General features: G+C 36.0%; 1 pseudogene; it reads left to right on the top strand.

Annotated features, from left to right (window-relative positions):
* The first annotated feature begins 13,503 nt into the window (after nt 1–13,503).
* Nucleotides 13,504–14,797, top strand: LOC113775481 (annotated as a pseudogene).
* The last annotated feature ends 248 nt before the right edge of the window (nt 14,798–15,045 follow it).

Raw genomic sequence — 15,045 nt, 5'->3', positions numbered from 1 at the left:
AAACCTTCAATCACGTTAACTCTCTCTGTAAAAAGCCAAAATCCTTCACCCCTCTCACAACCGAATCCCTTGTTTCTTTCTCTTTCTTTCACCCGATTTTTAATTCTCCCCAATTTGAAGACAAACATGTGAAGGACTTGTTCTCCTACTTACAACAACATCTGAAGGAAGATTACTACCAGGTAACCTATACATTTTAGACAAAATTGATAGCTTTTTTTTTTATTACTTTATTTCTTCTCCGGGGACTGCGTGGGAAATGGGGCAGGAGCAAGGTGGGTGACGGAGAGGGTGCCCAGGCAGTGCTAGAAAGACATGAACGTGGTTGAAGTGCCCACGTTTTTGTTCATAAGAGATGGAGAAATTTGTGGGAGATAAGTGGGATCTGGCAAGGGAGAACTAATCGGTGAAATTCTTAGATACCAAGGAGTTCGAGTGACTTAGGTCAAAAGAACAAACTGGAAGATTCACCAGCAAATTACACAATTTAATTGGCTGTGTGAAACTTTGTAACATAAAAGCAAAAGGGATATAGCTTATTTATTTATTTATTTTTCTGTTTGTATAACTGCGGCCCTTACTTTAGTTACTTATTTCATGTGTTAATCAAGCTTTAATTTTATCACGCCACAATTCTGTTTTAAGACCGAAAATCATATTTGTTTTTCTCCTTTTGGTTCTCCATCGGAACTAGAATCGAAAGCTTTCAATTGGAGTCGATATGCCATAAAACTGAAGCTTTATTTACTCAATTGCAATTCTGATAGGAAATCCTACGCAGGATTAATAGCAAGCAACTGATGACTAAAATCGAAAATCCCTTAAATATTCCATTTGCTAAGATGAGGAAAAAAGGGGGCTAAGGTTATTTGCTAGGTATTCCATTTGCAAGCTTCTTGAGAATTTTTTGGTTGACATGTATGTTAAATATGTGCTGATTCTACAACGCTTTCTCATTTGGTAATTTGCTAAATGCTAATAAAGACTATAAGCGTGGCTAGTGGATTTGCCTAGAAACATAGTAGTTATTTGGTTTTTAGCAATTGTCGATACTAATATTGATATCTTTGTTTTAGATTGAAGAATTATTGTTGAGGTGTCAACCTGGTTTTTGACTTGTTAACATTTGCATTATTGGTATTGAACTTGATATAGAATGCTCTACCCGTAGGATTCTAATGCAAAGTGCATCTTACATACATAGCATATATCAAGTGGTGACTAAGTCAAGCTTATTCCATCAATGCAGTTTCAAGTTTGTAGCGGCCATCATCTTCGATTCCATCTAGCGAGCATTGATCGTTGATTCCCTTTCCACTTGGAGCAAATTGGAGTTGTTGGTAACCAAAATTATACATTAAGTTTCTGCTACTCTTAGGTTACCAATACATTAAAGTTCGTGGCAGTTATTTTCAATTGGATAGAACTTCTATTGCTGATTAGTTGGGTTGCTAATATTTTGTCCAAGTTCTCTATCTCAAATTGATATTGGCTACATTATTGGACTAATTTTGTATTCCGTAGACTGTTATTCTTTTGTGCCTACCATCTGTTCGATAGTTTGTGTCTTACAATCTGGAATTGAACTTTTGTTGTCTTTCCTTTTGATATCATTCTGTTTTGATACTTTTGGATTAGTTCTTATTACTCAAAAGTCTAGAACACCTGGATATGTGAACATTCTGTTTTGATATGTCTAGAACACTTGGATTAGTTCTTACATTCTGTTTTGATACTTGGATTAGTTTTCTTATCTAAGTAAATGTTTGATGCAAAAATCAGTAATAGTTTAGGTAGAATTATCTTGTAGATGCTAATGAAGCTTTCTTTTTTTTTTTTATATAATTAGAATCTATGTGAACATGGATAAAAGATGGATGAGTATGTCACGATCAAGTGATGAGTATAAAGCTGGTTTAGAAGATTTTCTTGATTTTGATGAGTATATGCTGCTCACCATCCATTGTTTGATTTGTTGCTTTTCACTTTATGTCTAGCATGAGGAACAGAGGAAATGGAAAGATTAGGATATTCCTGTTGTATAAACAGTAGCGTTCAATTGCAGTTTGTATTTTTTCTGCTACAAGTTCAGTTAGGTTGATTCAATACCTGTAAGATTTTCTCAATAGTATTTATCCCAAGCATTTTCTGGATACTAGCTAACCAGTAAACCTTCATTGAATAACCTAGATCTGGATTACATTTTACTCTTTTGGTTTTCTAATTGACGTTTATTACTGATTCCTTTGTAGTGTTTGTCAAGGGCACTGCACACTGAGAACCCAAAGTTGCTCATGGCAGCCTCTGCTGTATTCCTTCCAATCCCACTGAATTCTGGTTAACATAATTATAGAGCTGGAATTAGTGGAAGCTGAAACACAGTTTACTACATAGCTTGTAGTGCTTTAATTTTCTTGGTTGTTTATGCTCATGTCCTCATCTAGCATGAGACACATTGAAGATTTGTTGCTCTTCTGGTGATAGGAGGAGAGAGGAGGCAAAGGGAATATTGCTCGTGCCTTGGCCTGACCTAAAGTGTCTCTCACTTGTTTGAAATCTAATATTGTCCAAAGTAGGTTATTTTAGCATTTGGTCAGATTGTAATTGATTAGTAGACAAGATATCCATATGCTACTGATTATTGATTCAAGAATTTGTCTTTACATCATCAATGACCTCCGCATCCTTTTTAGAACCCAAAAAGATGAAGCCAAGTTAGCTGCTTAAGTGATCTGTCAAATGTGTTTCCTAGTCCTACCATCATAATACCTGAGAAGTATAAAATATTGTCCACAATTGACCTTCCTTGGGCCTTCTCAGTTGCTGCACACGCTGTCCTGGATCCATTGAGATTCCATAGCTTGCAACATGCGAGTTTAAACCTAGTAATCTTTTTATCTTATCTTTATCATTTGTTTAACTTAGTTTTTATTTATTTTCTAACATTAAAACTGTAAAAGAAGAGTTGTAGATGTGATTTGTAACTCCTATTTCTTGGTTTATGACACTTGTAGATGAATCTTGAAGAAAACTAAAGGATCCTTGGGTCAAATGGCCATTTTTTGAAGACATTGTCAAGGCGTTTTTTGTTGAGCTCTTGTTGAACTATTGCTTCTTTGATATGTATTGGCAATGCTATTGCAATACTCATGACTGTTGAAAAATCTCTGAATTAGCATGTAATTTGTTGACATAGCAGCCATGTAAGTTGCTTGGATGATGTACTTTTGCACCAGTTTAGTTGATTGTATTGCACTAACTACTATGAAAATGTAAATCACTTTGGTTTTCTTTTATATGGTGGTACTAATAACTTTACTATTCCAAAAATTAGAATCTACATTGTGCAGGCAGGATGAAATGTGATTTCTACTTTTGGGTATAAAAATCCGGATGGTATACAGGGCTAATGCAATATGATGTATTGACACTTAAAAGTGTCACCACTTTGATTTTTGCGGTTCATAATATTCACAAAATTTCATGTTAACAAGTGTCAGAACAACCTAATCTAGTTACACCATAAAAGCGTCATAATATTTCATTCTACTTATACTGCAAATGTGTCATAATATCTTATTGTACTTACACAATAGAAGCGTCAAGATAGATCCAATATATGACAGTTAAGAGTATCACTTTAGATTCATATAACCTTAACTCTTCTCTAGCATTTCTTGTCATTTGAAAGTGTCATTAAAACGATAAATAATGACGTTTACAAATGCCAACAGAACTATAAATTATGACTCGTGTAACTGTCATAAAACTTATAGTGACGCTGAAATGGACGACGTTTCTAGCATAGCGTCATTATAGATCAAACGTCATTACATCAAGCTATAATGACGCTTTTAAATGTCATAAAAGGACATTTTTGTAGTAGTGAGATTTGAAGAGTAGATGATCATATACCTACTTAGATGTTAAGACCAGAAATTTTCGGTCCTTCTTAGCTCCAAGAAACCGTGAGAATGAAGCTCTTCTCCTAGCCCAAGATGATGTCCAAGTTATTTGCAAGGTGTAGTGTGAATTTGAGGTGATTTGGTGCAAGAAAGTGAGGTGAAATGAAGAAAATTTTTGGTCTTCTTCTCCAAGGTGATGCATGGCTGTTTGAGTGAGAAAGAGAGAGTTGTTGCAGCTGCAAAAGCTTCTTGAGGAAGCTTAAGAATGTGTGGCCAACAATGCTCCAAAAGTCAACCAGGAATAATGCGCATGCACGAGCGTTTCGTGCTCGTTTCCTCTCGGATTTGTTTAACTTATGCACTAAACCTTTAATGCATTTTCTTAAATATTATAATTATTCACTCTTAATAGTCTAGAATAAATTTCTTAAATCTCCGTTTAACCATTCCAACTCGATATTCGTGAAATTCTAATTCGCGCGAGATAGGGCAAAATTGACGAGAAATTCATATAACGATTATATAATTAACTACTACTAATGTAATTAATTATAAAATAACCATTTTAGAAATAAAATATGAGTCCTCAAATCTCCAAGATTATTGCACTCATGATTCGAATATAGTCTCGACGAACGTGTCTTCGCCATTTCTTATCGAACGAGCCTCCGAAAAATAAATTTTTCTAACAAAACATTTTTAAAACATAAAGGAGACATTATTCCATATAAATGAATTTAAAATGATTGAAATAAATTTTTCGGAGAAAACGGGTGAATAAATAATTAATTAAGCCATTAAAATAAGATTAAAATAAGTAAAAATTCGGGTCCTCACATCCTTCCCTCTTTAAAAAGAATTTTGTTCTCGAAATTGATACCTTGATTTATAAATAACCCCAAATACTTTCTCCTCCCGTGACCAATTTTCATCACTCTTAATTCTCCCATTCAAAACTCACACTTATTAAACTTAACTAGTCTCAGGTGTCATTCATAATCTTATTATAGGTCTAGAGACGTTGAGCAGTAGAGTACATATATATATAAACCGTAAAATCAATTAAAAGTAAAGTAAATTTTCATATGTTATAAAAGATCATAATAGTTACACTAAGTTACAATAAGTTCATCAAACTATTTCAAAAGAAAAGGGGAAACAACAAGATCAAAACATGCTAAGTCGCAATATACGACAAAAGGATGTCATCCCCTATACAAAATATTACAATCTCTAAAAGTGCCAGTCTATGTTAGGGTAAAACCACAATCCCTATTTGTCGAGTGGAGTCAGATTCACCCCTACTCGTAGAGTTTCCACTACTTGGATCCCTTTTACAATCACCGGCATTAATTATTCCTTCCGACACTCGATTGATTTGCAGTGGATTTAGCAAGTTGTTGAGAATTTCCTTCTCCCTTACAAGATTTAGGGCAATTCGAAAACTTATGTTCGATACTACCGCACCTCAGACATTTTTCTTGCTTTCTTCAGCACTCGGTCTCAGTGTGGTTAATCTTGCCACAGTATCCACAAATTACATGAGGAGTCACGGCTTGGTCAGTTTGAGATTTTCCCTTTTGTTGACCTTGCCTACTCTGATTTTCTTTTGGCGGGGTTTCGCTTGATGGAGTTTCTCCGGGTTTTTCAGGTATCTTCACTTCTCCAATCCCTTTTTCCATTCTAAGGGGTTGGGTAGACTTCTCGGACTGTTTAGGGTTATCACTTGGGTTACCCTTCTTTCTATCATGAAAAGCCTTAGATTGAGACTTAGCATTCTCTACCCTCTGTGCCTTATCCAAGGCATCCGTAAAAGTGGTAATCTGGGCACCTGCTAGTGATTCTTGGATTTCTACATTTAACTCCTGAATAAACCTCCTTATCCTTTTCCGTTCGGTGATTACAAGTTCAGGGGCAAATTTGAAAAGTTTGGTGAACCGTTCCTCATACTCGGCCACACTTAATAATCCTTGCTTCAATTTAATAAAGCCATCCTCCCTCTTTTCTTGTATAATTGGCGGGAGGAACTTGACATTAAACTCTCTCTCAAAGTTTATCCAAGTCCAAGGGGTTTGTTCTCTTTCCCAATTTGCATTAACAACATTCCACCATGAGCGTGCCGCCCCTTCAAATTGGAAAATGGCAAAATTCACTTGCCTTTTCTTGGTATAATCTAAAGCAGCAAAAATATCAACCATCTTTTCAAACCAATTTTCTGCTACCTCGGGATCAGACCCTCCATGAAACTTAGTGGAGCTAACTTCAAGAATCGTTCTAGGGCTCTATGCTCACCCCTCTCTTGGTTCCTAGGTTGGTTGACTGGTTCAGGTCCTTGGCGCTCAGTTAAGCGCTCGAGAATGTCAGTCATACGGTTAATGGCCGTAGCCACTTGGTCACCCTCTTCATTTCTAGGGTTTTGGTTCGGTCCCGTCGCAGATCCCTCACCTCTCTTGAGAGTGCGGGGTTGCCGAAACCCACGCCCACGCCCATGCTCTCGTCCATGTCCTCGCTGATCCATTTAGCAAGATTCTAAACACATAATAAAAGTAGAAAGCATAAGCGCATGAATGGAAAGACAGGTACACATTGCAAGAACACTTTGAATCAAAGTATAGCTATTTGCATAAGCTAGAAGTCATGGCACATGTCAATGTGCATACAACGAGTTAATAGTATCAAATACAGATTATAGGCAACTAAGTGCCACAAATATAGAAGTACATGTAGGCAAAATACAAAAGGACCTCACGGCATGCATTACCCCTACTATCATAGGCGGAATAAAAAGGAGAAAAATCATAAGTCTAATTAGGGCAAAACTAGAAGAATCCACGATTCCAAATCACATCATTCGAGTAATTGTAAATTTCAAATTCCATCCAAAAGCCTAAGCTACTTTCTAATTCTTAGCATTCTCACTAGATCCAAGGTGAAAATTCTTATACAAGTTAGGGTAATAAGTCAAACCAAATGGAATGCAAAAGATGTCTCATTTTCAAGTTCAAAGTGGAGTTCAAAATTGTTCAAATGGTTCAACTTTTCCTTCGGAAAGTTCGGCAAGCAAAATAATGGAGGAAGCAAGGTTCCTAACTCTTAAACTCACCAAATGGTTATTTAAATTTCCTAATCTGGACTCACCTCCAACCTAACTTGAAGAGTAAAGTCTTATAGTATTTTGTGAGCAAAATGGTGCTACAACCTCAAACACCAAGATCACATTGCACGTAATACACAATCAAATCCCACAGTCTAGCATCCTAAACTTTTAAGCCTATGACACTTTACAAAGATCTGAAGTTTAAGCTCTGATTCCAACTGTGACGCTCCCACTTCTCCCAAGGGCGAATCCAAGGGTATCCGCGGGACGCCTGCCCACCTCTCGCCAGGATTCGATACAAATTCAATTCAAACTTAAGAATAACCAATCGATACTAAAAGTCGAAGATATAAAAGAAGGTCAATTCCTTAATAATCGTTCAAGTCTTACATCATAAGCTATCAAGATATCTTACATTTCCCAAAAATATACAACTTTCAATAGTTGTCTAAACAAATACATTCAAAATTCTATTCAAGAGGGCCATCAAGACGACTTCTCCATAATTCTTTCCATTTGATCTCCTGTTAAGGAAAACAAGTCTAACGGGGTGAACGAACGCTCGTGAGGCCAAGAAAGCATGTAAAACACGTAGATCAAATAACAATATCATTTAAACGAGAATTAAAGTTGTAACATTCAAGCAATTCATAATTTTTAATTTAACACATTCACTGATGATACAGGAGCTCTCAAGAGCTAATTCGTACTTGCTTTGCCAAAGTTCAATCCAATACCTTTTCGTGATGACATTCCGTCACCCGGGTAGGTAATCAAGTCCGTAGAACTTCACTTTTCTAATTATGATTCTGAGTCGACATGAGAGGTACCTCACACCCGAATCGGTGTGGTACATGCTATCGCTCAGGGAATCGATTATACGTTTATGGTTCTAAGTCGACATGAGAGGTACCTCCCACCCGAATCGGTGTGGTACATACTATCGCTCAATAGTAGATGAGACATCGCTCCAATCGACTTATACTTTATTTATAGTTTTGAATCGACATGAGAGATACCTCCCACCCGAATCGGTGTGGTACATGTTATCGCCCTGAGAACCAATTATAGCACTGAGACGGTATGAGAGGTATCTCCCACCCAAATTGGTGTGGTACATGCTATCCGCTCAGAGCTCACGAGTTAAACAAATTCATGTATGATTACCAATTATTGCTTACGGTTCTGGGTTGACATGAGAGGTATCTCCCACCCAAATTGGTGTGGTACATACTATCGCTCATGGAACCGATTATAGCACTGAGACGGTATGAGAGGTACCTTCCACCCAAACTGGTGCGGTATATGCTTCCGCTCAGAGCTTACGAGTTAAACGTGTTCATGTACAATTACCAAATCATATGTATTCAACTCTTAAGTACCACGTAGTTCAGAGAGAGAGAGAACAAGGGCGTCCCCATGAGTAAAATATGATTGGTCGATAAGATTTACTTAGATCGACATCGAGTCAACACAAATGTAATTTTGCAATGGCAACACTTCACTTAGTTCACATAGCAATTCACTTCACACAATTTGAATACCAATTCACATAGCACAATTCAATTATAGCATCACTTAAGGGAGAACGAGTGCGATAAAGTACATACTCGTCTCAACAATTCCATAATACTCAATTAACAATTCAAGCATTTATCAACAACTCATACACTTGACACTCACCAATCAAAAACAAATGAGTAGTGTCCAATTGAGGGTTCAGGCGTCCACCGTGGAATCCTTTTGAAGGTCCTTTTGAATGTCTGAGCAATTAATATTGAACTATCACTTAGAAATCCCATTTATCACGGAAGATTGCACACTTGTACAATCTAGAAAAATATCATGAAATTGAGTCTTAATTACTCGTAAATCGAGACTCAAAAGTGGGGTTTAATAATACAAGGAAAAATCCAATTTTTCATCTTTGGAATCAATGGATGGAAACAAGTAGATATAAATCATTTTCCAAACAAACGATCAGAGAAGGATTTTAGAAGACACGTCACAATCCGTCCGAATTGTCGGCCGAATTCAAGGCAGTGGCGAATCCCATTTTTTTTTCAAATGTCTCTACTAATCCTGCCATCTATCCGGCCAAGAACTGGCCGGTTATACGGCCGGATTCTTTGAAAACTTTCCCGGGTGGAAATTTTATAAAATGGTCAAGAATTATCGAATTTGAGGTGCATTCAAATTCAAAATGGAAGATATTCGAATTTTGGCTTCAAGTTGCTGTTTTGGCTATCAAGACAGTTTTGGGGTTGGTTTTTGGCCAATTTTGAAAATTCGGCAAAATTCACACCGTATAAACTAGCCTCTCAAATTTGAAACTCAATTAGAGTTACAATCAAAGTTTGAAACACAACAAGCGGAACAAGAATCGGAGTTTTGAGCACCAAAATATAGCTGCTCAAAGTTACTGAAAATTTTTCACTAAACAAGGATTTTCAAGATTTAAAACATGAACTTTGAGGCTTTGGTTGGGCATCGAAATGGACTCGGAATGACACCAAATTTGGCAGTATTACACTACCATATAAGGGCTATTTCTCTGTCAAATTGCATGCAAAAATTCGTGCGGGAATTCAGTTAACAAAGTCACTAAAGTTTCAAGAATGTCTAAGGCAAATCTGCCTTGTACTTCAATTTTCCTTTCCTCAAACATTTGGCCAACGAAAACATCTCAAACATGGTTCATTTGTGAAGACAATGTCTAAGAAACATCCAAAATGTGTTTGATAGGTGATTAACACCAAGAGTTTGAAAATAACAAGTCCCACTCAAGATTAGCCATTGATCAGTCCAAAAATGAGGGTTTTCAAGCAATGATGCAGGTCTGTAATTTGGCCATAATTTACTCAATTCAACTTGGAATTGAGCATGGTTGTTGGCGTTGGAAACTACATTTATAGGGCTACAATTTCTCAGAAGAAATAGTTTTTAAATTCTGTCCATAACTAGCTCATATTCAAGTAACAAGTTCCAGCACATAACAGGCTCTCTAACACAGCCGAGAAACAGGACAGGTGACTTTGAAAGGCTGGTGCGGTTCACTCAAGTGGAATCAGGGGATACATTTTATATCGTTGGAAAACTGGAAGTGTCTAGTTTATAATGCCATTAACGATACTCTATTTTGACGTCGGACCAAAGAGTTATGGTGGATTAAAAATTGCTGCCAGAGCAACTCTGGATAGTTTTCCAGCCATGAACTAAATTCGAAATTTCAACCTTTGGACAAACAAATCAAGTGATTTTTGGTGGAAAATTTCCACACAACCTATACAACATATCTACATCAAAATCGAGTCAATTGGACCACAGAAATTTGCACCAACAGGTGCGGCAAAGTAGGGGCAGAACCGGCACTTTTCTTCCTTTTGTTTCCTTTGAGTTTTCTTTCCACTTTTCAACTTATAATCACTAGTTTAACCATTAATTCAACATAAACAACACCTAATATCATCACATCAGTTTATCAAGTCCATTGTGAGATTTCATAGAGCCCACTCACAAGATCCACAACAATCCAAGACTACCCACATGAAGCTACAAGCTTCTAAGTGCAATTTTACCTACGAAAGCTAAGATTTGAAGAGTGGATGATCATATACCTCCTTAGATGTTAAGACCAGAAATTTTCGGTCCTTCTTAGCTTCAAGAAACCGTGAGAATGAAGCTCTTCTCCTATCCCAAGATGATCTCCAAGTTATTTGCAAGGTGTAGTGTGAATTTGAGGTGATTTGGTGCAAGAAAGTGAGGTGAAATGAAGAAAATTTTTGGTCTTCTTCTCCAAGGTGATGCACGGCTGTTTGAGTGAGAAAGAGAGAGTTGTTGCAGCTGCAAAAGCTTCTCGAGGAAACTTAAGAATGTGTGGCTAACAATGCTCCAAAAGTCTACTAGGAATAATGCGCGTGGGCGCGCGTTTCGTGCTCGTTTCCTCTCGGATTTGTTTCACTTGTGCACTAAACCTTTAATGCACTTTCTTAAACATTATAATTATTCACTCTTAATAGTCTAGAATAAATTTCTTAAATCTCCGTTTAACCATTCCAACTCGATATTCGCGAAATTCTAATTCACGCGCGATAAGGCGAAATTGACGAGAAATTCATATAACGATTATAAAATTAACTACTACTAATGTAATTAATTATAAAATAACCATTTTAGAAATAAAACATAAGTTCTCAAATCTCCAAATTATTGCACTCATGATTTCGAATATAGTCTCGACAAGCGTGTCTTCGCCATTTCTTATCGAACGAGCCTCCGAAAAATAAATTTTTCTAACAAAATATTTTTAAAACATAAAGGAGACATTATTCCATATAAATGGATTTAAAATGATTGAAATAAATTATTCTGAGAAAACAGGTGAATAAATAATTAATTAAGCCATTAAAATAAGATTAAAATAAGTAAAAATTCGATCCTTACATTATTAATAATATTGGCTTTTGTTTTATATAAAAAAAAAAATTAACCTACATTGGTCTGCCCATTTCGGAACATTGACTAGCTTACTCCTGCATGTCCTTGCCACTAAGGGAAAAATAATAGTTAAACAGTACTAGAACCAATCAAAAGTTACCAAGTAATGTGGTAGGTCACTCCTTGTCTAGTACTTAGTAGATAATGACCGACCCACCACTATAATTTGACAATGAGCGATTTTTTTATTTTTTATTTTTTAGCAATGAGTGATTGACATTTGTACACTGTGTGGCATACCACATAGCGTACATGGTGTACATAATACCTTCTCAAACTAGGTTCGCTTGCTAATGTATATGGGACCAACTTGAACATAATTAGATATAAGCAACCAAATATTTGGGTTAATCATACTTTGGATCTTTTAATTATATTCGAATTCTTATTTTGATCCCTAAATTAAAAAATGGAATACTTTAATTCTTAAATTTTAAAATTTGTTGTGCTGAAGCCACTAAAATATAGAATTTGTCCATTTTAGTTCCTCAAGTATGCTCATTTAGGCATAAAATCTGTCTCAATTAATGATGTTATTTAAGTGGAACAAATTTTATAGTTTAGAGATTAAAATGTTTCATTTTTAAGTTTAAGGACTAAAGAAGAATTTAAGTATAATTAAAGGGTGTGAAGTGGATTTAACCCCAAATATATTTTGGGAAAGTTTGGGTAAGGGTAATAGTAAGTTTTTGAAATTCATAAAGAGGGTATAATTTTCACCTAGTTCACAAAAAGGGAATTGATTGCTATTTATGAATATCAAAGAATTAGGAGTTGTAACAAATTACCACCTTACTCTTCAAGGATGGAAAATGTGTACCATAGGCGGGCCCATAATGAGATGGATGATCACATGTCATGCCAGATAACCATATGGGACCTACCATTGAATTTAACTGCACCTTCCGATGATTTATTACTAATAAAAAATAGTGAAGTAGTTTGAACTTTGAAATTATTAAAATTTTTATATATTATAAATTTCCAAAAGCACAACTCAAATTGCATAACCACATAAACATTGATAGGAATCCACACTAACTCATACATCAACACGTATTTTTTGCCTATTTATAATCTAACATAATCAATCATGTTATTTTAAAAATAATCAAATGTATGTAAATTAATGTAAAATAAACAATTTCTTAAAATCAACATATTGTCGCATAAACTTTCAGGATTAATTTTTTCTACACTGACAGTGTATACATTGTTAGCGTTGGATGAATGATAATTATACAAAATTTAAATTTGAAATTCAATTATTGCGCATGTGCCATGAATCCACCGTTGATAGTGTATGTACTGTCAGTGTGTATAAAATTTACTCAAACTTTAAGCCCATCTTTCATAATTTGCGTACTCTGAAAATTACATACATATTCATTTGGTACCAAAATCAATTCGGGGTAGGTCTAGATTTTGGTCCATTATTTTTCTTCCAAACTCAGTATAGTTATGATCTAGAGCTGAAGAAATTTAGTGATTTTGGGTTTAGATTCACTAGATTGAGCCTAGTCTCACGTCTGTCAATTGATCTGATTACAAAGCGCGCAAGAAATATGGGCGTAAGCAAGCTTTGATAAGCCAAACACCCTAAAGTAATTTAGTGATTTTGGGTCTAGATCTACTAGAATAAGCCTAGCCTCATGTCTATCCATCGATGTGATTACAAAGCGCACAAGAAATACAGGTGTAAACGAGTTTTTAGAAGCCGAACACTCTAAAAGTTTATTTAATTATTTTAACAAGTTCGAAATTATATTTAAACTTGACTTGTTTATTTATTGAGTCGAACTCAAACGAGCTTTTATAAGCTAAGTACGAGTCAAGTTTGAGTAGCTTGAATTATTTATATTTAAATTTTATTTTATGATAATCGAGTTAAATTCAAGTCAAATTTGAAGTTGACAGATTACAAAATGCTATTTAAACTTGACTTGATTAGTAATTTTACAAGAAATCTTATTGAACGGAACTTGATTTGAGTATCAAATATCTTGGTTCATTTTTTAACCGCGACAAGAAACATGCATCTTTCAATGGGTCATATTCTAGTTATAGTATGTTGAAAAACAACCTTCAAAGCAAGTACACTTTATTTTTGCTCTTGCAAACACCTTCAAAGAGGAGTTGCCAGCTAGAGAAATAATATCTACCAACTGATGGATTCCAAAGGACTTGCTTGTTGGAATCTCCTCTTTCATCTGTTAATTGTTCTGGTAAGTTGCTTTCCCTCTATTTCTTTTTTGTGATATATCATATATGGTGGATTGAATTCTCACTTTCTCACAACACTGCACAACCATTACAGGGAACTTGTGATTTTGTCCCCGTTGATGGTACTAATGCAATCAGGCATCAGCGCATGGATGTCAATAATCCGCAGAGAAATAGCAAGAGAGATCATGTTACTCACGTCCAAGAAAGATGTCAATGCATGATCATTCTCACTCCTCATCCCACGGGATGCATCAGATGGATCCAAGTACAACCGTGTTTTTCGTTTTAGATGATCTCAAGTTAGGCAAAACAATGAGTATCCTTTTCCCTGACGGAGATCCTAGTCCTTTGTCCTCTCCTTATCTCTGGCCTAGAGAACAAGCCGATCCTATCCCCTTTTAATTGGTAAAACTCCCACAAATTCTTCAACACTTTTCATTCCCTCAAGGATCTCGCAAGGCCCAAGTGATGGAAGATACACTCCGAGCATGCGAGACTAAGCCTATCAAGGGAGAATCCAAGGCTTGTGCCACTGCCACATCCTACGAGTCATTGGTAGATTTTGCACGAATGATCTTGGGATTGAATACCGATATTGAAGTTTTATCAACTCATCACCTCGCAAAATCTAATGCTGCTAGATTACAGAACTATACAATCACAGAAGCTCCTGAACGAATTTCAAATCCAAAGATGGTCAGCTGTCACACACTCACACCATGCCATATCCTTTCATAGTTTTCTATTGCCACTATCAGCAGGGCGATAATCGTTTATACAGGATTGTTCTATCTGGAGAGAATGGTGATAAGGTTGAAGCTATTGCAATTTGTCACATGGATACCTCTCAATGGAACCGTGATCATGTTTCCTTCCAAGTGCTTGGTATCGAACCTGGCACAGCCCCTGTTTGCCATTTTTTCCCTGCAGAGAACTTTGTATTGGTTCCATCTACTTCTTCAATCTAGTAATCTAGCACTCTTATCCAAGAGCTCGGCTCAAGTGATTTCTGTATTTTCGTTGTTCAGCTCAAATCACCTTGTCTTAATGTGTGATACTGGAACCTGTTTCATTCGTGTGCCTCGTGTTTGATTTCTGTATTGAATAAACCTCCGAGAGTACTGGTGCTCCCTTGGACAATCAAAGTTTTATATCCTTCAATTTCTTGGTGCATCTCGAACACTCGTGTTACTATACTGCACCCGAAAGTTTTTTCTTTCTTCTGCTAATGTATCCCCCAATGTAGAATTTCTTTTAGTTTCCCGGCGCAGAGGTTTATGTTGGCATATTAAATTAAGTCTCAAAGATAAAAATTTCTAT

The sequence above is a fragment of the Coffea eugenioides genome, chromosome 6 (genome assembly GCF_003713205.1).
Source record: "Coffea eugenioides isolate CCC68of chromosome 6, Ceug_1.0, whole genome shotgun sequence".
NCBI classification, from domain to species: domain Eukaryota; kingdom Viridiplantae; phylum Streptophyta; class Magnoliopsida; order Gentianales; family Rubiaceae; genus Coffea; species Coffea eugenioides.
Note: the sequence above shows the minus strand (reverse complement) of the source record. Positions and strands in the feature narration are given on the sequence as shown.